This window comes from Rattus rattus, chromosome 14 (genome assembly GCF_011064425.1).
Source record: "Rattus rattus isolate New Zealand chromosome 14, Rrattus_CSIRO_v1, whole genome shotgun sequence".
Lineage (NCBI taxonomy): Eukaryota > Metazoa > Chordata > Mammalia > Rodentia > Muridae > Rattus > Rattus rattus.
In genome coordinates, this window is record NC_046167.1 from 12,608,962 (window position 1) to 12,635,997 (window position 27,036).

The 27,036-nt window shown below is 44.1% G+C and overlaps 1 pseudogene; it reads left to right on the forward strand.

Annotated features, from left to right (window-relative positions):
• Nucleotides 1-21,578: 21,578 nt before the first annotated feature.
• LOC116884024 lies at nucleotides 21,579-21,751 on the forward strand (annotated as a pseudogene).
• Nucleotides 21,752-27,036: the final 5,285 nt, after the last annotated feature.

Below are 27,036 nucleotides of genomic sequence, written 5' to 3' on the forward strand. Positions count from 1 at the left end.
AAGCGCGTGAGTTGTAGCGCCCTTGCTCGGACTTTGGTTGACAATGTGTGGAGAGCCACAAGCAGGACTCAGGTTGGAATTCGGATGTCCTGTTGGATGATGTCACCACGTCCATGTTGGGCTTCTTAAGTACCCTGCTGATAGTGGTTATGATTTGGGCTGTGATTGGAGGTGGGAAGAGTAGGCAGGGAGAGAGACCCCCGTTGAGGTAGAACAGCTCACGTGGTAGAATGTTAAAAGCATTACAGTCGAGCAGAGAGTCCAACTCTTTCTGTAGTTTTGTTGAGGGAGCTTTTCTGTTATTAAAATAAGGGAAGGGAGTGTTTCTAGATACTGTCTTCTTACGTCATGGAGGAATGCCCCTGTGGTTGATTGGCAGCCTCCCCAAAACATCAAGAGTGCCACCTGGCACTTCAGCACCATCCCTGCCCATGTGCACAGACACTTCTAGAAAACACAACAGACAATACAGTGGTAGATGAAAGCCTGTTCCTGGTGGGGCTCACTAAGGTCTGTGACTATGATTTATGACTTGGCTAGCCCCAAGAAGGCAGGTCAAGCCTGGATGTCCGATTTAGGTCTCCTTTGAAAAATGGAGACAATACAACCCTTTCTACGGTGCAACAGGCAGGAGTCAAGGCGTAGATTTGGGTCTACATTTCACTATTTTATGTGTTATCTCACTACAGTAAGTTTTACAGGTCAACCAGAAAATAGGCTCTTTTTTTTTTTCTATGTGGGTTGTTACAAATCCATCTGGTGTTTGCAGTTCTGTTACGGTGTGCAATGTGGACACAGAGGTTTCTGTTTTTACACTACAGGAGAGGTGTGAGGATACTTCATGGATGTGTTTATTTTCATCACAATAATTTATCTCTTGTCTATAGGAGAGAAGAAGGGAAGGAGTGAAGGAGGGAGGGTAGGAAGAGTCAGAGGGAGGGAAGGAGGGGAGATAGTCTCTGGTAGAAGAGGGCTTCTTTTCAGATAGCTTCTGTGAGATCTGATTGCAGATCTCAAAGTTGTTCCAATTGTATCTTTCAGGTTTGGGTGCAGGAGGACACATTGATACCATAATGTATCTCGAGGCACTGCACATTAATGGCATAAAATCAAAAATATTAGCCCGGTGGATAAGCAAGATTCCTGGAAATCATTCCTAATCCAGGACAGTCCGAAACAGCCATGTACAGGAGGGACTGCAAACCACAGAGCGTATCCCACCCAGTCCATGAAGATGTGTCCCTAATTTGATTTACACTTAGCCAAAACCTGGTGTGCCACAGCCATTCCAGTGGTTCATCTGCATGGCCAAATAGGTTGGAGAGAAAACTGGAGTCGAAAGAGAGGGTCCAAGTCAACCTTAATGAAAATATCTAACTTTAAAGAACACAAGAGCTGGTAGTGGTGGCCCAGGCTGTGATCTTCATACATGGGAAGCAGAGACAAATGGACTTCTGTAAATCTGAGGCTATCCTGGTCTACACTGCAAGATACATGCCAGCCAGGACTACACAGTGAGAAGACCCTGCCTCAAGAAAAAAAAAAATCCAAGGAATGAAAGGGGGATGGGTGGGAATAATAGTGAGAGACAGGGAGAAAGGGAAGAAGAAGAAGAAGAAGGAGGAGGAGGAGGAGGAGGAGGAGGAGGAGGAGGAGGAGAAGAAGAAGAAGAAGAAGAAGAAGAAGAAGAAGAAGAAGAAGAAGAAGAAGAAGAAGAAGAAGAAGAAGAAGAAGAAGAAGAAGAAGAAGAAGAAGCAGCAGCTATAGAGGAAGGGAAAAAAAGCTGCAACCCATGAACATGAAGTTGAGATGATCCTCAGGGGTGTTGTTTCCAGCTAGGTCAGGGCAGGGATGAGCAGGACTTGAACTCTGCCCCTGGGGTTGTTAGGTGGGGATGACTACTGGCTACGGTTTTCAAGAGATGGTCATGGGTAGGATGTAGGGGGAGCATTTAAACAAAGGGGCTTTGCAGTTGCTTTTGCTAAAACACATTGGCCCCTCCCTCTCTTGGACTCACAGGTAACTAAAAGCAGATGGGAAGCCTGGTATCCCTCCCTCCCTTTGTTTGTGTTTGTCCCCTTTGTTTTGTCTGAAGGCACAGAGACAAGAGAGTGTCCTAAACCTGTAGTCACATTGGATTCCAGAAACAGAAAGCTCCCTCTGGAAGGGCTATGTTTTCCAGTGGAGAACAGTTACTCATGAAGGTGAGATTATACAGTGAAATAGAAGTGGCTGTCCTGTAGGATCTGCATCTATTCCCTCAAGCCATGATATACCATCCTGCATAACCAGAACCATTAGGGGAGAAGGACCACAGGTTGAACAGGACATCTTAATTATGCACACTTCTCACCTAGTCTCCATTTAAAACTAAAGCTCATGCTGGTACCCTGAAATGGACTCAGGGTCACTAGACCCTTTTACTTACTCCTTTTGTAAATGGGGTCACATCAATTAACTCTCATTTCTACTTTTCACCATCAGTTCTCTTTCTCCCTCTCCCTCCTCTTCTCTCTCTCCCTCTCCCTGTTTCTCTCCTTCTTCTTCTTCCTCTTCCTCTCTCTCTTCTCATAAGAACAACATTTAGCTGGGGCTGGCTTACAGGTTCAGAGGTTCAGTCCATTATCATCAAGGCAGGAACATGGCAGCATCCAGGCAGGCATGGTGCAGGAGGAGCTGAGAGTTCTACATCTTCATCTGAAGGCTGCTAGGAGTAGACTGACTTTCAGGCAGCTAGGACGAGGGTCTTAAAGCCCACGCCCACAGTGACACACCTACTCTAACAAGGCCACACCTCCTAGTAGTGCTCCTCCCTGGACCAAGCATACTTGAACCATCACAGGTAGATACTATCAGAACTTATTCTGTGTCCTATTACCATGACGAGCTCCATTCTCAGAAATATTTGTCAGTATTTCAGATTATTAACAGAAACATTCATGTTTTAAAAACAGTATTAGCTCAACAATACCATTATAACTTATCTTTTAAAAACCCAGGTATACAAATCCTTCTTTTTCTATGAGTGTAGAGGGCAGTTTCTTTAATTACGTCTGTGATTTTAGAATCATGGGTCCCACTATCCTGGGTAGAACAACAAAAGTTACAGAACCACCGTGGGTTATTTAATTTTAAAGTTTGAGAGAGCCTGCTTTTGATTGGATACTAGGGGTCAGGGGAGTCTGGGGACCTCTGCATTAGAAAGATTGGTTGGTATAATATCTAAATGCTTAGGGTTCCTTACTTAGTGTCACAGATAGGAAAGTTGAGATTCAACAGGGTTGCTTGACTGGTGTGTTGGGGATGGGTGGCTAAGCCTTGCTTTTAGGGAATGCCAGAGTTCCAGCTCCCAAAAAAAAAAAAAAAAAAACTAAGGTAAACCCCCCAAACCGGAAAAAAAAAAAAAAAACAAAAAAAAAAAAAAAACAACTCAGTCATAAATTCTCAATGACCACAGCTGGGTGGATAGATGAATCCCCCTAAACGAAAATATCCAAAGGGGGGAGAAAAGGCACTGAGGTCAGAACACTGGCCAGTGTGTGTGTTATGTTGTGAGGTGCAGAAGAGATGATGTCTTCCAAGCATCGACTCACGAAGTTGGTTAGTTAGAGCAAGAAGGCGAGGGCTGTGGGGCGGAAGTGAGTCTAGATTGCTATGCAACTTTGCCATTTAAAACAGAGAGGTTTCTGAGAGGTCACCCATGAATGTCAGGGTGTCTTTGTTGGCAGGTGCAGAAGCCACCAGGCTAGCTGGCCTGTGACATCACTAGATTCTTCTGTGCGTGCCTCCCATTTTGCCAGAAGAGTACTGGGACCAGCTGGGGAGTGGTGGTATACGCCTTTGATCCCAGCTCTCGGGGGGAAGAGGCAGGTGGATCTCTATGAGTTTGAGGCTGGCCTGGTAAATTCAGGGCTACACAGAGAAACCCTGTCTTACAAAACCAAAATGAACTGGGTCTGCAGACACACTCGACTGAGAGAGTTCCTGCAGGGGTCCTACAAGGAAGCAAACTGCAGGAATGAAAACCCAGCATAGACCGACTTCGTCAACCTGGTTCAGGCTTAGGGGAGCCTAAGAACAAGTTGTTTATTCCCAGTGTACTTAAGTCCAGCATAATTTGGGGAAAAAAAAAGATGCCTGGTGTGATACAATCCCCATGGCACAAGGAAGTGTAATTCCATTGAAACTCAACGCAGGGTGGTATCATTTCTTCCAGGAAGACGGGCTCTACAGATAAGCTACCTATACTAGCTTAAGGGCCTAAGGGTCTGGCCTGGTCTCAGTCATACAGAGAGCAGAGAGGTCATTTGAGCCAGTAGCCACCTCTGGTCCTGGTCGTGGGAACCTGGGGAAGCCTCTGGCTCCATGTGTTATGTAGATCACGTCACCTCCAGTCATGGTTGTAGGAGCTTGGTGTAGCCTGGCCCAGACGATAACGCAGATCGACAGGCTGTCGATCAATCCTCAGCTGTCTGGGTGGAAGAACAGGGTTCTCATCTTTCCCTTTGGAAGAGCAATCCTGCATGCTTAACCTTCCCGGTTTCTCTCGAGATCAGAGGGTGAAAGTGCTCTGCTCCCAGCACTTGACTATGCCCAGCTATGGGGGTTCTGGGGAACCAAAGTTAGGTCATCACACCTGCATAGCAAGCCCTTTCCCCACCAAGCCATCTACCCGGCCCACAATAGGGAGATTCTGATAACGCATGTGTTTAAATATTTAAAGCCAGACACAGAGTTATTGCCACTTCATACAATTATAAAATGAAAACATCTTCAGCATTAGCAGAAACCTCAACACTCATAAAATTAAAATTAGCATTCAGCGCAACAGATGGTATTGTTTTGCTGAGATGAAATCATTACCGTGGGAGCTAGTGGTAGAAAAACCCATTTATACGGTCAGCTCGCACATCTTGGTTTGGTTATGTTGATTTCATGCACGGCGTCCATCTTAATCTCTGTGTATATATATATATATATATATATATATATATATATATATATATATATATATATATGCAGAGTTGGTTTCATGTCTCCTGTCTGTCACTTAATGAGAGGGACTCTACATACGCACCCCCAATACGACGGCAAGACATTTAAAAATATCCTTGTGAGCGATGGTGACCCGCAGTGCCACCATTGACAGCCTGTGGTAAGCTGGTGAGTGTTTGTACCACATGAGTCTTCTATCTACTTGCTATGTAAATATAATGTTAAGGCACGGTCCTTTGAGATTTCTGTGCTGTGCCACCTGGAGCATTGTCATGGCTCCCTCACCATTGCCCCCAAGGCTTTGCAAGACCTTCATGTTCAAGTAAAGTTACAAATGGCCCATAAATTCTTAGGAACATAGAATGTCTAAGATTCTAAAATGACCGAGATGAGGTGTCTGAGCTGTGTAAAAGTTGTACTTTCTGGGTTAGGAAGATGGCTCGCTAGGTAAGAATGCTTGCCTGACACCTAAGTCAAAAGGTGGGTGTGGCCTTGCATCCCTCTAACCCCAGCATTGGAGGTGCTAGAGATGGGAGGGTTAGAGTGGGTTGGCCCACCGCTGCTGTATTCTGATGCTAATCTGAGCCTCCCAAGACAGGTTGCCCTGGAGACAGGAGAGTCTGCACCTCACATAGATGCTAAGTGACCCTGCCCCCAAGTTATTTTTGAATGATAAATAAAGATGCCAACAGTCAATAGCTGGGCAGAAGAGATATAGGTGGGGTTTAGGTTTCAAGGGCTTGGAGCTGAGGAGAAGAAGGAAGGAGAAACCGCCATGAGTTAGGAGTCAAGAGAACATGGCCCTGTGGGCTGGCCAATCGGTGTTAAGAACAGCCCAGGTAGAGCTTCCAGGGACTAAGCCACTACCCAAAGACTATACATGGACTGACCCTGGGCTCCAACCGCATAGGTAGCATTGCATAGCCTAGTAAGAGCACCAGTGGAAGGGGAAGCCCTTGGTCCTGCCAAGACTGAACCCCCAGTGAACGTGATTATTGTGGGGAGGGCAGTAATTGGGGGAGGATGGGGAGGGGAACACCCATATAGAAGGGGAGGGGTAGGGGTTAGGGGGATGTTGGCCTGGAAACCGGGAAAGGTAATAACAATCGAAATGTAAATAAGAAATACTCAAGTTAATAAAGATGGAGGAAAAAAAAAAAAAAAAAAAAAGAACAGCCCAGGTAAAACATAGCACATAGAAAGTAATAACTCAGGGTTATCAATAGCAAAGTAGACTCCAACAACAGTATCAGCCCAGCTCTTGTGTTATTTAAGGCTTACATTTACATGTATGTGCTCATCTGGCCTCCACATGCAGGCATGGACACACATAACACACATACACGTACCACACACTCATACAACACACACATGTGCAAATAGACACAATCACACAATTCTACTTTCCTAACTGTTTGCATCAAGCTCCTTGTTGAGAAAGAGTGAGTGATACGGAAGACCGAGCACAGGTTTGGAGCCACACAGCTCTGGGTTTGATTGATAATCCTGTCCACCTTGACACTGGAAATCTGCTCTATTGGTTAGCTTCCTCAAGCTTCACATAGACAGATGTGACAGTGAAGAAATAAGGCCACATAGCAGAAATGCCCATGACGGCTCCTGGCACACCGTTGGTGACAGTCAGAGCAGCTGTGATCAGTTGGAGCAAGACTTGAATAAGCAACAGAGCTAAAAAAAAAAAAAACCCCTCCTCAGAGAGTGGTCAGTAAGTGGGAAGGAAAGGAAGGAGTGGGTTGGACTAGACAGACTGAGAAAAGGGTAGAGCTGCCTGTTAGATAGCTCAGATTTTGAGCAGCATGTTACTTACTGTTGATTAAAGAGTTGGCATACAATATGACCCTAAGCAGTATTTGCATTAAATTCACTTATGTGTCCTAAAGTGTTCAAAACAGAACACTTCCCTCTTGTTATTCACAACCATGTCTCTTTTGGTAAATATATGATCAGCGTGGAGGGTCTTTGGTTCACAGTCAATGGAGGTTAAAGTGGTTATTTTCTCCTCTCAAAGACTCTCAACATTCTGGTCTTATTTTAATATTTTACTTTCTTCCTTTTAGTAAAAGAATTGGTGTTCGTCCTTTTGAGTCTGTTGGCTGTTTGCTGCAGAATTTAGGCCAACCCTTTTAGGACTTGTTTGAGCACATGCAAGGAAGTATAGATAATTAATTAATAGTTTAATCTTTAGAGAATAGGAGAACAAGTAGCACCAGGCTGGGTCCTAGCCACATTGGAAAAATAAAATTGGTGGGACGTTTTTAAGCTGCAGGCTTATTTTATTCAGCATAAGCAAGTGCTAAAATTCTTAGGCATGGGCCAATTTTCTTTTTAAACGTTAACTTAAATAGATAGTTGTAGGTATCATTTCCTCCTCCCCCGCCCCCCGAGGAGCTCAGATAATGCTCTCTGATGTTATTCTCTGAGGGTCGTCTATGAATGCTTTCAATGAAATAAGAAGACATAGGCACTCAGCTGTTAAGGGGGCTTCTGACCAGGTCCCCTTCCTCTCGTCAATATGGCTTGTTTCTTCTTGCTCAAGGAGGAGAGTAGTAGCTAAAAGTATGTGTGGGATATTGCTGCTGTCACAGTGTTTGCAACTGCCTGGTAGTGGCTTCCAAGATGGCCATCAATGAGCCTCATCTGGTGGTGTTTAACCTCAAGCAACCGCTCCCATGGTAACACCAGGGTTGGCCCATGTGACTAATAGGATGCAACGGAAGCCGACGTGTGCCATCCAGAGATAAGACTCTGAATGCCATCATGGCTTCTGTCCTCTCCCTCAGCCTACTTCTTTGTGGAACGCCTTATTAGGAGCAGAGAGATATAAGGCTCCTGTGGTGAAGAACTGTAGCTTCCTGGTCACGGGTCACGCCAGCGAGTAAGCTTAGAAGCAGTTCCTACCCGCCCAGCCGAGCTTCAGATGCCTGCGTGCGCGGCTGGTACCCGAGTGCTCATGTGAGCCCCCGAGCCTGATTCACCAACTAAGTCATGCCGAGATGTCTATGCCCTCCAGGGTGTAGACAGCCCAGCTCAGCAAGGACTACAGTCCTCTAAGGCTAAAGGCATCTTCCACTTTGAGACATTTTTTCACTTTCTTGGGCTAAAGAGGCTGGGCAAGGTGACGCACAGCTTTAAGCCCATCTCTCAGGAGGCAGAAGCAGGCACATCTCTATGAGTTCCAGGCCAGCTGAGGCTACGTAGTAAGACTGTTGTAGGAGGAAAATAAAATAAAAAACTTACGGAGATGGCTCAGTGGATAAACTGCTTGTCATACTAGGATGGGGGCCAGAGTTGGATCCCAGCAGTTCCCAAATAAAAGCTTGCTGGGTGTGCTGGCCCACCCGTTTCCATAGTACTCAAGGGGTCAACTAGCTAGCCGGCCCAGCTGAATTTACAAGATTTGGCTGCAGGGAGGTAAAGTGGGAGCATGGGAGGAAGATACCCCATGTTAACCTCTGCTCTGTACATGCATGTGCACATACATGAACATATGCTCTTACACATGAAACAAGTATGTTTTAGTTACTCTACTATTGCTGTGAAGAGACACGATGACCAAGGTGCTTTATAGACGGAGGACTTTATTGGGGATCACAGTTCAGACAGTGAGTCCATTACCATCACAGTAGGGAGCATGGCAGCAGGCAGGCGGGCATGGTGCTGGAACAGTAGTTGGAAGCTTACATCCGATCCACAAGCATAAAGCACAGAGAAAGATAACTCAAAGCCCACTCCCAGTGACACACCTCCACCAAGGCCACACCCGTCGTGGTCAATATTTAATATTAATTGGGGGTTTCTACCCAGCCTTTGATGATTCAGTTTCCAGATAAAAGGTTTCCAAAACCATCACATTTATAATAGGCCTTAACAGCATTAGGGCTGGGCAGATATCAACCCTCTATGGCTCTTTTGTCTACTTCCCTTTCAATAACCCCAAGCTAAAATTTGCCATGTTCCTCCTGGGCTGCTCTTACTCCAATTGCCCAGCCCTCATGACTGTGATTTTTACGATTCATCTACCCTCAGACCCTAAGTCCAGGAACTGAAACCCCACCTACCTTTCTTCTGCCCAGCTATAGGCTGTGGGTATCTTTATTCAACCAATAGATTTAAATTAAGGAGCAAGGGTACAAAGCATCACTTGGCCTACAGGAGGATTTCCTCATCCCTGCAGGGGCAAACAGACCTGGGACAGGGGTGGGAGGGGTGGGGAGTGGCGGTATTTAGCATTACAATACATAGCAACAGACAAACCTGACACACGCCTAATCCTTCCCAAACAGCTCCCCAACTGGGGATCAGCATTCAAATATATGAGTTTGTGGAAGGTCTTCTCATTCAAACCACCACATGTGCATGCACATGGACACACACCACTAACATATATAGACTATCGAAAAGCAAGGGATCAAAGCTAGGAGTGGTGGCTCATGCCTTTAAGCCCAGGACTCAGAAAGGAGAGGTAGGTACTGATCTCTGAGTTCCATACCAGTGGTGAGTTTCAAGCCATCCAAGGCTACATAGTGATACCTTGTCTCAAAAATCTAACAAGCAAAAAAATGTCAAAAATAAAAACAAAGGAACGAGAGTTGAAAAAGCAGAGGTATTCAGGGCTATGTGAGGGAGTCCTCCATAACTTTGATGTGGGTATTTAATGATCAGTGATTCTTCCTTCAATGTTTACTAAGGAAACTCTGACAGGTATGCAGAAATGTATGTACAACGAGGTCTCCATCTTGTTTGAATTATCAACATACTGTAAATGACCCAAATATGGAAAGAAAGTATAATATATCTGGAAATGATTCAGCTCCTAAAAATGAAGTTAGAGTCTATGTAATGACACAAAATGGGCTCGAAAGCATACTACCTAAACCACAGAACAGTGTGACTGGTGGCTTCAAATTAGGGCTTTGACAACAACATATATTTGGTGTGTGGGGACGTATGTATTTAAAAGTGCATAGAGATTTTATAAAATGATATGCCTCTAACTCATTTTTTTGTTTATTTCTTTTGTTTTATTGAGGGTCTCACTATGCAGCCTTGAATTTACCATGTTGACCAGCCTGGCCTCCAATTCAGAGGGATTCATTTGCCTCTGCCTCCTGAGTGTGGGGATTAAAGGCACCTGCTACCAAGCCTGGTTTATCTCGAATTCTTAATAATAGATTCCTTTTTTTCCCTTAAATTTGAGAGCACCTCTCTCTCTCTCTCTCTGTGTGTGTGTGTGTGTGTAGCTGTGTGTCTGTTTGTGTGTCTACTTGTGTGTATGTAGTTGTGTGTCTTTGTGTCTGTCTGTCTGTGTGACTGTGTGTATAGCTGATGGTGTGTCTGTCTGTGTTTCTCTCTTGTGTGTGTTTGTTGTTCTGTGTATATAGTTGTGTGTCTTTGTATCTGTCTGTCTGTGTGACTGTGTGTATAGTTGACGGTGTGTCTGCCTGTTGTAGTTGTCTGTCTGTTTCTCTCTTGTGCATATGTGTCTTTGTATCTGTTTCTCTCTGTGTGTGTTTGTGTGTGTTTGTGTGTGTCTGTCTGTGTCTGTGGTTGTCTGTCTGTCAGTCTGTCTGTGTGTTTAGGTGAGAGGACAGCTTTTGGAGTGAGTTCTCCCCTCCACTATGTTTTTGGTTGGGAGCCTCTCTTATTTCTGTTCTGCTACCCTTTGACCTTTATGGCAGCTGGCATTTGAATTTCTAGGCAATTCTTTTGGATCTGTGTACCATCCTGCTGCAGGAGTACTGGGTTCACAGTCACCTCTGCATCTGGCTTTTTATTGATTTAATTTGTTAGCATGACTCCGGCCATCATGCTTATAGCACAAGTGTTTTACCCTCTGACCTATCTCACCAGCCCAACAGTGGATCCCTATGGGGTAGTAGCTACGTTAAGAGAAACGTAGCTTTTCTTTCTCTATACCACTGTGTTGCTTGATTTTTTTCCCCAGTAAACATTGCTTACAGTGTTCTAAATTATTACATTCAGAAACACTGATAGTACCTATATCCTCTTGGTGCCACTGAAGGTGCCCTGATCTTACCTAACATGCAAAGGAGGGAATAATGGACACTTGGCTACTGTCACTGGTTTGAGTAAAATAATATTAAGAAGTGAGGTCGGATATTGTGTGAGCAGGTGACTGTAACAGAAATGGAGTGAGCATAGAGCCTCTTTTATGCCTGCACCCTACTCTTTCAGTTTGGTAAGCTCTGTACTCCAGAAATGAACTCCTCAGAGGCTGACCTGGGAACTTCAGAATCAGCTCCACACGTAGATGCTTGAACTCCAGGGAGCCCCAGAGACCCTCGGTTGCCCTTGGCGTCTTCATTAAAATTAAACTTGTGCTTCACTCTGTTGATAACCATCATTCTTGGTTTAAGAACTGGAATCAAAGACTTCAAGGGTGAAATATGTTTCGTAATCAGTTCCTCCCTTACCAAAGCTCCTCGGTCGTTGGTGGCATTTTTACATGTGTGTACTATGTCAGGCAGTGTGTGTGGAGCAGAGTAGGCATCATTTGTTACTGACCAACAAAAGCTTGAAGCTACGATTCCGCACTCCCAAGATGACCCAAGCAACAGAATTGGAATAGAGAGTAATAAACACAATAAAGGCAAGAAAGGCTTTGCTCTCTGTGTGAGGATGAACAAGACAAACAGCCCAGACACCTCCACAGATGATAAATCAGATCCAAAGACTAGACTGGGGTGGGGGGCTTAAAAGACTTGCTTCATCACCATCTTGCCCTCTACAGAAAATAATTAATAAGATTGTGAACTTGGGTTGCACAGGACCTCAGATTACACCAACATGCCTTTTGCTTTGAGTCTGTGATATACAACACTTACTTAAGCTTGGTAGAGCCTAAGAGACAAGCACCTCACTGTGTCCCACAGACATTTCACTCAGGGCAGGAAATGGCTGTAAAGGCACAGTCCAACCAAGGACGGGGAAACCTTCCTGCTCTTTTCTTTTGTGTGCAATTAAATTGCAGGAAAGAAGCCGAGGAAATTACGTGCCTGACCTCTTATTTCTGGCTGAATAATCCTGACATCATTGATAGTTATTAATCAAATTGTTTTGGATCTTAGATACCATGGATGGATTTATCTGTTTCTCGGCCGACTAATTCTAAAGCTTTCACATTTCCATTAGAAGTGGGATATGGTGCCCTTGCATGAATTATAAATGCATTATGCTTTTTATTAAAATTAATGAAGAAATATCCTTTGTGTCATTTAGCTGACAGTTATTTTGGCTCCTGTTACATAAATGCTTCTGTTAACCTTTATTTTAATACTGTTACTATTTTGTATTTTATTGTAACATTGTTACCATTTTGTGGTACTCCAAGGGCTTGTGGATGCTAGGCAAGCTCTGTACTGCTTAAGTTATATCCTGGGACCCCTTGTACTAATTTTCTTTCTGTTAAGAAATCTGTGTTCAACCAAAGCAAGGCATAGAATAAATCTTTTGCTTTTCCTTGTTTGGGGAGAATACAGATTCACCTCATTGAATCTTAATTCTCATATGAAGGATGAAAGAATTTATCAAAGGTGTGGTATATTTACAATATATATTCCATCTGTATAGTAGCTTGTACGCAGACGATCATGACCTAGGCTGAACCCAAGCTAGTCCTAGCTATTGAAAGCAGAGGCCTTTAAACTAGGCTAAGGTGTTTCAAGCACTCAAAGGGCTATGTGAGCTGGGTATTTTAGCAAACCTATTTCTAGGTTCTCAACTTCAATTTCCTTAATTAATTAGTTAATTAATTTGGTTATTTTAGGAATGAGTTTCTTGTGAAGCCCTGAGTGTCCTGGAACCAGCTCTGTAGACCAGACTGGCCTTGAACTCTCTTGTCTCTGCCTCCCAAGTGCTGGGATGAAAGGCATACACCACCATGCCCAGCCTTATTTCTTTTCTTTTCTTTTTTTTTAAAGACAGGGTTTCTCTGTGTAGCTTGGCTGTCCTGGAACATCTCTGGCCACCCAGAATTCACTATATAGTAGTCAAGGGTCACCTTGAACTTCTGATCCACCTGTCTCTACCTTCCAAGTGCTAGAATTAGTGGCGTGTGTCATTACACACTATTTATGTAGTCCTAGAGATGGAACCCAGGGCTCCAAACTTCTAGGCAAGCATTCTATCAAGTGAGCTGCATCCCCAGCCCTTCAGCTTCCATTTCTTATCCTGTGCCAATTGCCTTTCTTTCCAAGAGAAAGATTTACCTCACAGCATTGAATTCAGTTATTCTGAAGGGTAAAAACCCTTCAAGGCTTCCAAAAGGCAGCTGGTAATATTTGGATTCATTATAAGAAGTATCCCCTTCCCCTCGATCAAATAGCAAACCCTCTGCTAGCCAAATGGTTTTCAGCTCTGCACGTCCAACAAAACCAAAATGGGGGTCCTTCCTGGGTTGTCAGCTATTAAATCCCTCCAATAGTATATGATCCTAAATCACTATGTGATTTTTGACCTGACTCACAAAGAGGTTAAAAAAAATCAGAGACATTTCCATGGAACAAACAAAAATGTTTATTTTCCCCTTCCGTTTGTTTACATGAATAAAAGTTCTCAGAATTCACATGTACAAACATGAAAAAGAGGAGCAAAGCTAATGGCGAGCCCTGTTTCATTCTAGCAGCAAGAACATTTTTGTCAGCGGATAGCTAAGCCGTGGGAGGATGTGAATCTATCCATCTATCTGTATGTCTGTCTACCTATGTTGGTATGGCTCTATCAAATGAAGATACGATCCCGTAACAATTTGACTTTAAACTCTTTAAAAGTTCTGTCTTATTTCACTCTGTGTACATGTGTGTCTTTGTGAGGAAATGTACACATGTGTGCCGGTGCCAGGGGAGGGCTAGAAGAGGGTGTCCCATTCCTTGGAGCTAGAGTTGAGCTGCCCAATGTGGAGTGTGGGAATCAAATTTGGGTCCTCTACGAGAGCAGTACTCAACCTCAGAGCCGTTTCTCCAGCCTCCAAATTTTACTTTTAATGACAAAACCACAGTGGTAGAAAACACATATGTGGCTGCCTAGAACTGGGAAATTTATTATCATCATTATTATTAATATTAATATTATTATTATTAAATATTTTGTTCTCGTTTGTAGTGTTGGTTCCATAACTGAGTGTCATTACCCAAACGCCCTAACTATACAATTGAGATGGGAGGATTTTCTTGGGTATAAATTATACTCAATCAAGCGGTGGGGAAGTTCTGTTGTTACGTTTGATACTTATGTAACAGATTTATAACAGTTGCAGACATTCATTTTGCTGTATATTTATTCATGGTTATTTTAATAAAACACAATCTGGGGAGAAAATCTTTACTACTTTGAGGCTTAAAGCTAGGACTGAGAACGAACTTTTTATGTGTGTTCACGAGTATCTGTGTGTGTGTGCTCAGATGTGTATGGACATATGTATGTATGTATGTGCATGAGATATGTATGTATGTGTATGAGGTGAAAGTACAACTTCACCTGTTGCCCTCCAAGCACCGTCCTTTTTTGTTGTTTTGTTTTTGAGGCAGGGTCTCTCACTGGTCTGACTCTGGGCAAGTAGGCTGGGTTGGCTGGACAGCAATCCCGAGGGAGTCAGCCTGCCTTAGCCTCCCCTGTGGTATTCTAATGTAGGTTTTACAAGCACACACCAGAGTGCCCAGATTTTTCTGCATGGATCTTAACTCAGATTCTGCTTGCAGGGCGAGCACTGTACTGAGTTATTTCCCCAGCTCTGGCAAGAGAACATGTTAATGAATACCACCCTGCAGATAATGACCTATAAAAGACCGTAAAGTATAATATAGACAACACTGCTAAATTCTATCTGAAAGGAACTAAGATATAATAGAGGGGGAAGGAGCCATGTGCGACTCCAGCTATCAAACAAGAGCCGTTGATGTATTTTTAAGCGCAGAAGGGAGTGGGCTATAACACATGGCTATTTTAAAAAAGTTTCCAATTGGTTTAAGAGTGGGATTGTGGTGGTTGTATTTTAAGATACTGATACTTGAAGTAGGCTAGAAAGTTCTTTCCTGGAAACTGTTTGGACTAAGGAGAAAGGTTTTAAGGTTTCCATTTACACGTGTCCAAAATGTCTCAAAAATTCTTTTAGAAACAACAACAACAACAACAACAACAACAACAACAACAAAAAGATAGCTGAAGAGAATGTGCAGTTGGGAAATGCTCGCTAGGCCTGAGTCCAAATGCCCTAAAACCAGTGTGAAGTAGTTGGTGGGCAGCACCTGTCGTCCCAGCCCTGGAGAGGTGCAGCAGGGTCTCCAGGCCTCAGTGATCAGCTAATCTTCTCCATCAGTGAGCTCTAGGTTTAGTGAGAGACTTTGCCTCAGAAAGTAAGATGTGGAGACACGGAGGGAAACAGTTAGCCTTGCCCTCTGTCCTTCATGGGCACACATACCTGCATGTAGTGGGGGAGGGGAGGAAAGGAAAGGAAGGTAAGTTATGGATATGTATGTAGACCAGAGAGGACCGAGAACGGCTGATCAAGAGCCCGTAAGCAAACTAACTAACCGAGAACGGTCATGAAGCTCAGTGGAACTTGAATTGCTCAGAGAGTTCCAGAAAAGCAAAGTGCTCTGCATATGCTTTTACTCAATACATGCCCTGGTGGGAGGAGTTAGTGTGTTTCTCCAGCCCAGGCACAGACTGAGTCTGGAGAACAAGAATTTCCTTGCCTCCTGAGCTCAAAAAGGACGGAGTTGTTCGTGAGCAGAGGAAGGCCTCCCATGAGCTTGTGAAACTGGGTGCACAATAGTTAGGGAGATGACAGTGTCCTCCAGGTCAGAGCACTTGAGCTGAGGCTGGTGACAGAAGCAGTGTCTATTCAGGGAGCCAACATATTTTCTCGTCCAGGTAGTGTCAGGTTTACTGCCAGACAGGGAGCCTTCCTACTTCTAAGGGAAGACTGGCTTGACAAGAGGCCCGTCACTCCAGACCTTATGAACCTGAGCTCCTACCTACAGTGTTCTATGCAGCCGAACACCATCTTGACCCTTGTCCAATCCAGAATCTGGGAAGGAAATCCCTCAAATGGCTCTACAGAGCAGGGCCTGAGTCACTAGAAAGGAATTCAGCAACAGAGGTATTTTTTTCTTCCAGGAAATATAAAATGTAGCATTTCTTGAAATCTGCCGGTGACCACTGGATGAAAAGCACTCTGTGAGAAGGAGCGTTGGGTTGAACATGCCAGGTGGAGAGTCATAGGTGGTTTCAGTAGGGCGTGGAGCATGATGTAGACCATATGGAATGAGGAACGAGTGGGAGACGAGGAAGTGGGGAAAAATACGTGTAGATCGCTGCTCCAAGAAGCCAGACCATAGATAGTATGTGGGACACAAGGTGTGAGAAGAGAAGACCTCAGCTGCAGCAGCATGCACCATGGGTGACTGGTTGGCCTGGCTTCCCTGAGCATCATTTTGATACTGCTTTTATACATACGGGTGCGTGTATGTATACATTTCTTGTTTGTGTGCATCTGTACGTACATAAGCTTGTGCATGTGTGCTTACAGGTGTGTAGAGGAGGTCATCGGTGCCATACACCTTGTGTTTTTGAGGAGGCAATGCTGATTGGCCCAGGGTTCACTGAGTAGACTAGTTGAGCAGCAAGCTGGGATCCACCAGTATCCCCCTACAAAGCACTGAGACTACCAGCACTGGATCCTGGGGATCAACTCAGGTCCTCTTGTCTGCCTGGCATGTACTTTTGTAAGGGGACCATCTCCCCAGCTACCTCGCTTCAATTCATAAAAGTAAATGACATAAGACAAGCCTTTGCCACACACTCCTAAATCTCACGCTTCGCAACATATGAGAAAACTTTTTTTTCATGATGTAAAATCTAGGTGGGCTTTCCTACTCTCTAATCATATCCTTAAGTTCTCCTATACCTGACTTCCAGCATTGCTCTAGACAAGCAAAGAACATACAGAACTAACATCCTGTGGGAGGTTCGTCCTGGCTGTGACTGGACACCGCCTCTCTTCTACCTGCTGTGAGCAGAACTCATTTATAGCCCCATGTAACGGCAAGGGGCCAGAAATGAGGCTCGGCTGTGCGCCTGACATTGGTGGGAGACGGGTGTGATGAGTGTATAACTCTGCCACATTATTCTACCGACCTGTTCCTGGGACTCTGCTGTGCTATACCCTTGCCTCCTGGGACCGCACCATTGATTTGGACCGGACAGTGTTTCTGTTCAACTTCCTGCTCTAATCTACTTCCTTCCTGAAATGTTCACATCTCAGTTTCCTGTAGAAACAGCGGAGAATTGTTCCTGCTTGTAAAACAAGCCATGTTGCCATCCTGCTGCCCCTACCCCCCACCACATGGCCTCAGTTTCCTTTTTAACTCTACCTCTGGGTTCTCCGTGGTGATGAACGTCATCACCACCTTGGCCCATGGGACTTTCCCCGTTAGTAATCCACACCAAGTGTAAACAAAACACACAGCAAGATAAAAGGTAGCGTTTATTACATTCAAAAGGAGAACAAATAGAAATTAACGGCTGTACTATATCAAAGCCAGAGGCCACAGGATGTTGGGTTTGGCCTGACTTGAGACGCGTCTCAGCTCTGAGATCTGACTCTTGCTCTCAGTGGTAGATCAGCTGTGCTTGCTCTTGAATAAACACAGGCTGGGTGCCCTGAGTTGGGGGCTGTGTGTATGGCTCCAGGCCTCGCTGTGCGCCTCTGGGTATATCTGGTTCTAATGGCTCCAAGATGGACTACCTTTTGTTTCGGCCCCTGAGCCAGTACTGGTCTCAGCATGTGCTTTGGTCCTTAACTCATTTCTGGTCACTGGTTGGATTAGTTTTTGAGTCAAAGTTCACAGTCACCCAGGTTAGACCTTGAACTTTGAATCCCCCTGTCTCCACCTCTAGGCTTGCATCAACACACTGAAATTTAAGCAGTGCTTTATGATTGCCAAACAGGCACTGGGAGGCCAGGTTATATTACAGGGGCAGACATGATCCCTCGAAGTTGCTCCAGTGAATAGGACTGAGAGCAGATGCTAGGGACAGGGATATAGATCAAAGGTGAAGGAGCATGGAGGAAGGGTGCAGAGTTTGAGAGAGGTACTTCTGCAACTCTGAGTGACACAGGTGCTGAAATATAGGTTGTACACATGCACATTTTTACATACATGTCCTTTTAAACAAATAAGGTAACAAAAAAAAAGTTATTCTAGAAGGCTTTTCCCCAGCACTACTGAAGCCAAAACAGGATTCTGGAATCTTGTTGATCTTGAGAGACTGCTGGAACCTTGAGAGACTTGATCTTAGTTTAAGCAAGACAACAATATTATCAAGTAGCTTGAATTAGAAATGATCAAGATGTGAGGTTTTCCTGAAAATAAAAAATAAAAAAACTTTTAGTTAAATGAAAAAAAAAGCATTAACTAATCCAAGCATATATAAACCTTAACCTGTAAATATTAGTGAAGAACACTTCCCAACCAATATGGAAAGATGGAGGAAGTGTCATGTGAACTTTAAAGGTGTGTGTGTGTGTGTGTGTGTGTGTGTGTGACTCTGTGTGTGTGTGTGTGTGTGTGTGTGTGTGTGTGTGTGTAAGAGCTGATGGTGGAAAGCAAACCCTCTAATCCCTCCTTCTATGCCTTTGCTCTTGGGCAGAGAGAGAGAAAGAAAGAGTCCGCCATCTTGGTATATTTCTCTTTCTGCTTATTTTTGTTTTCCCTCCCCTATAACTCTGATTAAGCTGTGAGTTCTAGACACCATGTATTAGCTGCTTTACATAACAGCTAAGTATCTTCATCATCCTTCTCACATAGTTATAGAAAAATTCCCCTTGTCCTTTCCAACTGGAAAAAAGAGAAAGCCACTAAAGTCCCCATGTGTAGAGGCACAGAGGGAACCTCCCAGTTTGTGGCTGCCAGATGGAAATGCTCTCTCGTGCTCTTTTGTCTTTACAACCCACTTTTCCTTCTTCCAGTCTTTCTCCACTGCATTCTTCTGTTTCCATTTTGAGTGTTAATGTTTAAATTCCATTCCCATTCACAGGAGTTAGATTTCCTTTAGTTTATCTATACATTGATCGTAACATGAAAAAGCATTGTGCATTGATGTCATTTTCTTCCTTCCCTTCCTCCTCTTCTTCCTCTTCCTGTTCCTCCTTTTCTCCTCCTCTTCCTTCTCCTCTTCCTCCTTCTCTTCTTCATCCTCTTCTTTCTCCTCCTTCCATTCCTTCTCTTCTTTCTCTTCCTCCTCTTCTTTCCCCTCCCCCCCCCTTCTGTGGCATTATCTGGCCCATTGGTCTTGGGGAAAGCTGGACCCATGTACTGTGACAGGCAATGGAAATGATGTCGAGTAAGCGTTTAACCTAGGCAGTGCTAACCTCACTATGACGCTTTAAATTGAAAAGAACTAATGCAAAGAATCAGAGCTAGTGAGGGCTTCCAAGAGCTGACGACTTCCCGTCTGGGGACAACAAATGTGCCAGCAGCAGCCACCGGAAGCTGTGAGTAGATCTTATGAATAAGACTATGTATGCTGTAGTGCCCATCAGAGAGTGTGCGTGCGTGTGTAAGGGTTTTGGTTTACTTTGTATCTGCATTTCCACTGCGCTTGTTGGCCGTTTGCCCACACTCTTGGAGGAGTGTCCATTTTAGTCTTTGCTTCCTTTTAATGATGTTTAATTTTTTTTATAATAATGAATGTAAGAACTAGTTCCATTAATATTGTTTTCTGAGACAGAGCAGATGGAAATCACGGTGTCCTCCCGGAGAGTCTCACTGTTCCTGGAGCCCACATTGGGTTACTTCTTAAAGCTTAGTTACAGTTGGAGGATTTTGTCTTCTGTTACATCATTACTTAGTTTGAAGTATATTGACTCAAAAGTCGAGATTTAGGGTATAAACCAGTTTCCACAGCAAGGACTTGGGTAAATTCATGTGTTCAGGTCATTATTTCAATTTTGTGGTTTTCCTTTTAATAATTTTTTTAATGTAACCCATGAAATAGAAAATCCACTCTTTCAAACAAACAGCCCGGTGGTTGTTAGTATGTCTACAAATGTACAACCGTCATTATTGTTAATGCTGGGATGCTTATTACTTTGAAAGGAAACCTTATAACTAGGACACTCTCTCCTCTGCTTTCCCTCACATCACTTCTACTCACTGTCCTGTGGATTTGTGAACTCTGGATATTTCATACAGACCAAGCCACACGATTGGAGATCGTTGGGTTTGGTTGTTTTAAGTAGTATAGCATGTTGGGTTCATCCGTGTCATAGCAAGAATAAGAATTTCACTCCCCTTAATGATGGAACAATATTCCATAGTTTGGAAATATCGAATTTTGCTTATTGCTTCGCTGGTTGATATTTATTTGGGTTGTTTTCACCTCTGAGGCATAGAGGACATTGCTTCACGTACAAGCCTTTGTGTGAAAATGTCTTCCCGTTTCTCTGGTGTGTTTACCCAGGTCTGGAGCAGGAAGGTCAGAGGGCAGCTATTGCCGAACAGCCAGGCTGCTCTCCAACGCAATGGTGCTGTTTCTCGTCCGGACTAACGATGCCCCAAGCTTCCAGTTCCCCTACAGTCCTGCGAACACTGATTATTGTCTATGTTTAAAAGCATCTGTTTCCGGTCTGAGGAGCTGGATCACTAGGTAAAGGCACCTGAGTTCAATCTTGAGGCGAAGGTGGAGGGAGGGAACTGACCCCTCCCCCAGGTTGTCTTCTGATCTCTGCACGTGCACTACGGTCTGTGTCTGTAGATGTGTATGATTAAAAACATTTTAAAAATTTGCGTTTTTAGATTTGCATTTGCATTGCATTTATTGGCCGCTTTCCATATTCTTGGAGAAGCGTCCATTTTAATTCTTGGGTCGCTTTTAGTGGTCATTAGTTTTTATAGTGATGAATTGCAAGAACTCTTTTCGTTAACTTTTGTTGGGTAGCTCAGACCGCCCTCCAGCTCACTATGTGGCCAAGGATGACCCTTCAACTTCTTCCTCCCTAGGGCTGGGATCACAGGCCACACGCTTGTGGGTGCATATGCCACCACGCGTGGCCATATTTGTTTCTAAGGTTCTTCTGTCTTGTTTTTACTTGCCGATCTTCTGCCTATTGAAAACAGAGTAGTGGCATTACCAACTACAGTTGGATTAATCTATTCCTCTTCTCCTGTACTTAGGGTTTCTATTCGTAGGTGCAAATTACATTTACGGTCACTGCTCTTTCTTAAAATGTAAAGGCAACACTACTTTTATCATTATCACTACAAACTGATTTCGTGTGAAAGCCCTTTTTGTCAGATATTAGTATAGTCACTCTAGGTCTTGTTGGATTAGTTTGCTAAGCGGTTTTTCTCCCTCTTCCTCGTCTTCCTTCTCTTCCTCCTCCCCTTCCTCTTCCTCCTCTTCTTTCTTTACCTTCAACCTGGTTGTATAAGACACACGTTATAAGAGTGTGTCTTATAACATCAGCCAGAATGAGGGGATGCAACAGAGCCGCTGCCGTTACCATGACCCGCAGTAACTAGATGACCCGCAGTAACTAGATGACCCGCAGTAACCAGCGTGAGATCACCCACCAGAAGAGCATGAGGCAGAGCGATTCAGTTAAGGGAAAGCGCCTAGACGACGGGCTTTCTGCTGCCTCCTGCACGCAGAGGGACGAAGATCATGAAGCGGAAGCGGAAAAGGCAACGAGAAGGAGGAGGAACCCAAGTAGCTTGTGGCTTTGCGCCCAACCCTCTTGCCTTATGTCTGTTTGCCTGGAGACAGTCCCATCATGCTTCAGTTTCTTCCTGTCGTGATCACAGGTCCCAGCACCCACAGTATTCCCTCTGCCCTGAGTCTGCAGCCAGTTCCTTCATGCTTCCTTCCCTCTCAGGTACCACTCTTCCTCTCTCTCTCTCTCCCTGGGGGTGAGGAGGTTACCCCTTCCCAGTGTTTTTTATTCCTGTGAAGGCACGCCCTAAAGTATTCAAAGTGACTTTTCAATTTTAAAGAAAATATCTTATAGATCACAATGACTGGATTGTGTTTTTTAATCCGTTTTACTAATCTTTGTTGCCTTTTAATTGGAATTTTAATTTATTTACGTCTAGTGTAGTTACTGCTTACTGTCTCTGTCATTGCCTTTTATTGTGTTAAGTTGTTATTTCCTAGTACGTAATTTTATTTTCCTTGTTACTGCTTAACCAACAGTTTTAGTTATTTTCTTACTACTCATCTTGTAGATTAAAGTTGCTTTTTAATTTATAACAATGTAGTTCATATTAATAAATTAATTTTTAATAGCATGCAGAATCTTTTCTTTCTCATAGGAATGAAAATGTCTCCTTCGTTTGTGCTATTACAACCAGATACAGCACATTTTTTATTCATTGCTTTTATGTATCAACACAGACTCAAATTGTTGTTTATGTAGTTGTATTTAAAACCAGAGAGAAGAAAAGAGAATTAGAAACAAAAGTCCCTTTGTATCATCTGCGTATATTCCCATCCAATGCTTTTTGGTAAGCTTCCCTTCATGTGGATTTAAATTACTATCCAGGATCCTTTTGCTTCAGCTTTTTCTGCATATGTGTGGTATGCATGTGTGGATTGCATGTTCCTGTGTTTTGTTTGTACACGTATGCACAGGAAAGAGGATAGGTGTTTTCCTCACTTGTCACCCACTTTCTTTACTGAGGCAGGACTTTTCACAGAGCCTAGAGCTTGCAGATATAATTAACCTAACTAGCTAACTCCTGTCTCCTGTCTCCACCTCAAGCCACCATGTCTGTCAGGTTTTATGTGGGTGTGGGGACCTCGTGCTTCTGTGACAAGCACTTTAGCCACTGAATCTCAGCCCTCTTCAGTCCCTCAGTTGCTTTTAGCTCAGGTCACTTACAGATAAATTCAGTTTTCCTCAGAAATGAGTTGATTTCTGTCAGGTATTGAAGTGTATGTGTTTTCTGGGTATAGTGTTCTTTGTCGGTGCTTCATCCCACGCTGGTCTCACAGTTCTGGATGAGAAGTCAGTTGACGATCTTCCGTGGATCTTTAGATGTGGAGTTCTTGAACTCATCGTAGTTAGGATTCTGAGTGAAGAACTTGAATGTGTAGAGTAGCGGTTTTCATCATATTTTGGGGGGAGGAGTTCGAGCCATTATTTATTTAAACACTTTCCCTGTTCTGTTAAGGTTTTCAAATCTTACAAGTTGTTTGGTACAGCGGCACCTGGCAAATGGCAACACCACCTAAGAGCAGGCCAACACATGGCCATTTCCTACCTCTGAGGAACCCCAGATGCTCCTTTCGGTTAGACCTATGGATTCCGATTGAGAGAGGGAACCATTTTGTCGGTAATTATACGGCTCTTTTTCATGCTTTTCTGAGTGAAGGGGTGTGGCTGATTCCTTTAGTGCAGGAAGCAAGCCCACGTGTGTTTTCTTGATTAATGATTGATAAAGGAAAGCCAGTTTACCGTCGGCAGCATCACCCCTGAGCTGGTGGTCCTGGGCGCTGTAGGAAACCAGCTGGAAAGAACATGAAGAGCAAGCTAGTAGGAAGCATCCCTCTGTGGCCTCGGCATCAGCTCCTGCTTCTGGGCTTCTGTCCTTTCTGAGTCCCTGTCCCGACTTCCCTCAGTGATACCCGAACGTGGAACTGCAAACCGAGATAAACCCTATCCCCTCCAAGTTGTTTAGGGTCATAGTGTTTATCACAGCAACGGAAACCCTAAGACAGCTTACAAGTGAAATAGTCACTGATAATGGCGGGTGTTTATTTAAAGATGATTCTTTGATATAAATACAGCTTTACCTTGTATTGAAAACAAGCACACTATTACATACATACACGAGGAATTAAAGCTCTTCGGGCCTGAAAGAACATGTCTCTCACTCTAGCACTTTGAGATAGAGGCAAGTGGATTTCTGTGAGTTTGGGGCTAGACTGGTTTTCTTGGTGAGTTCGAGGTCAGAAGAGAACTATAGAGAAAGAGAGAAAGGAGTGAATGAATGAAAGGAAGGAAGGAAGGCAGGGAGGGAGGGAGGGAGGAAAAAGCAAGCAAGCATCAAATCTTGACTGAATATTTGGTACTGCAGGTATGCTGGATAATTTTATGTCAACTTGACGTTAAGCTAAATCATCTGAAAGGAGGGGATCTTAGTTAAGAAAATGCCTCCTGTAAGGCCTTTTCTCAATTAGTAATTGGTGGGAGAAGGCCCAGTACCTTGTAGGTGGTGCTCTCCCTGGGCTGGTGCTCCTGAGTTCTATAAGAAAGCAGGCCGAGCAGGCCATGATGAGCAAGCCAGGAAGCAGCACCCCTCCATGGCCTCTGCATCAGCTCCTGCCTCCAGGGTCCCGTCCTGTTTGGATTTCTGTCCTGACTTCCTTGGATGATGAACAGTGATATGGAAGTATAAGCCAAATACATCTTTTCTTCTTAACTCGCTTTCTGGTCATGGTGTTTTATCAGAGCGACAGTAACCCTCGTGAAGACAGCAGGTCGGAGAGCATCTTCAACGTTTTCAGAGTTGACCGATGTTGTGGTTTTCATAATCATCGACCCCGAGAATGCTGCATTACTTAAACGTTACGATTGCTGGAAGTTCTGTCTTACCCCGTGTCAAAACTCATTGAGTGGTTTTTTTTTTTTTTTTTTTTTTTAAATGAAACTCAAGTCAGTAACTGGAAGTAATTTTAAAGCTCAAGGGGTTTTGCCCAGTAGCATCCAAAGACATACTGTTTGGTACGTATGGATGCAGTGCAGTAAAAGCGCTGCAACTCACAGCAGTGCTCATAACTGAGTGCGCCTATGATGCGTCCAGCACCCCCCCACCCCCCGGGCAACAATGACGTCACAGAATCTAACACAGGCAAGCAGTGCCACAAACGCCTCACAATCATTTTGGGTTTTATTTCTAATGGGATCCTGGTCATCGAGAATTCCAAGTCCTCTAACTGTTGCCAAATTTATGCAACCTCCACATTCAGGTAGTGAGCACCACATGGGTCACAACCCATAGTTTACTGAGCTGGGACCTAAAGGACCATAAAGGGTTCTGGAGTACTTGGCTCTTGGGTTCTGGGAAGACGTAAAGAGCATAGCAACATAGCATTTAACAGGTGGGTGGGGGATCAATAGCCTACCACGGAGATGGAGAAAAGTGAGGAAAACCAGGAGAGTGAGTATGTTTGCCTTAATACATTAATTAAAAAAAAAAAAAACAAAAAAAAAAACCTATGGTCTACCTTGTCCGTTTGTAAGCATACAGCTCAGCAGTGTTAAATGTGATGTAAGCAATCCTCAGAACTTTCCCATCTTGCCAGCTAAAAGTCTGTACCCATTAAATAATAGCCTGGCCCCTAAATAATAACCCCACCTCTGATCAATAACCCTATCGTGTCTAGTCTCTAGTACTCTTCTACCTTCTGTTCCTATCTCTGACAACTCTCGGTGCCTCACCTAACAGGATTTTGGAGTATTGACCAGTGACTGGCTTCTTTCACTGAGCTCACATACTCGAAGATATGACACCCATGATGTAGCACACATGACACATTGTTTTCACAGTCGGTCCCAGCAACAAATACTTCTAGGAACGAGAAGCTGGTTTTGTTTCGTTTGTTTTGCCTTTTAATGTGAAGCTGGGGGCATTGCTTGGTGACGAAATTCCAGCCCAGAAAGCACAGCAAAAGAAACTAAATAACTAGATATCCATGCAAAAGTTAGACTCACTCCTCAGTGAGTTTGCGCAGAGGCATCTTGGTGACTCATCAATAAAACGTAAAGTCAAACTGTGAGCATTGCTGTAATATCTTTGATTGCCTGAGTTTCCCCTAGGTGTTAAGTTTCAAAACCCAATGTCCCCCATGGTCACAGACATAGCACAAACATTCAGACTTATGAGGAAGGCACTTCCGAGTTATATAATCAACTCTTCTGTCAGTTAAGAGTTGGTTAAAAACCCAGCTAACAGTCACTTAAAACCAGACAGAATGGTACTTTTTTCTCACGTGTTACAGAAACCAAGGGTCGGCCATCTGGTACAGCGTGGCTCACACTGATATAATTAATGCCCCACCTTCTTCTGTTTCTGCTTTTATAAGCTGAGGGGTCCTACAAAGGTGCAGGTAGGGTGCTTACTTGCAGGACCCATGAAGGTGTCTGTGTTTCTGGTTCAAAGACAGGAGAAAGGCCTGGGAAGACAAGAAGCTGGCATCAGTGCTTGTTTGCACGCTGCTGGCCATTTCTCCGTAAGGAAGGTTGGAGCTGAGCTGTTTTACCCAGACATGATGCTGACGTCACTAGAACATCCCAGGAAGGAAGAACAGGATGAGCAATGCAAGCAGCTCACAGTCTTCGGTTCAGACCCATGAGTCCTCAACTGATAGACGATGAAAACTGAATTTGCTTTTACTGAAGGACCATCGTGAGCTTAAAAGCCATCTTATAATAAAGGGAAACTAGCTTCGTTCCTGTTTATGGCTAACCCTCTGTTTCTCAAAGACTGGGCTATGCTCCGCCTGTAACCTTAGCCACCGATGGTTCTGTGCTGCATCTCCAGGAATGGCAGTCACGTCTTTGTGTTGTGGTAAATCTCCAGCCCCAACAAGCATGCAAAGAAGACACAACTCGGTCACAATATTAGCTTGGGCAGGTTCACCACTGCATTACTTTATCCTCAGCTTTGACCTCCCTTGCTACTTGTGGCTCCTGCAGGCCACGTGGTTCTGCTCCATCTTCCTTCCACCTCCTCTTCCTCAGTCTTCCTCTCTCTCCTCCATCTCCTCATCTCCCCCTCTTCCTTCCTCTCTCTCCCTCTCTAAAACTTCCAGCCCCACCTTTCCCTCCCACTGCCCAATCACAGGCTCTAACATCCATTTGACCAGCTAAAATGGGAAGGGTTCACATGAAATCACCCGTATGCCATCTGCTCCTCACCGGGGCAGCCCCTCTTGAGGAAGCACAATTAACATCAAAATACAAGCAGCACCAGCGCAGTCCACAACGTCTTTGTT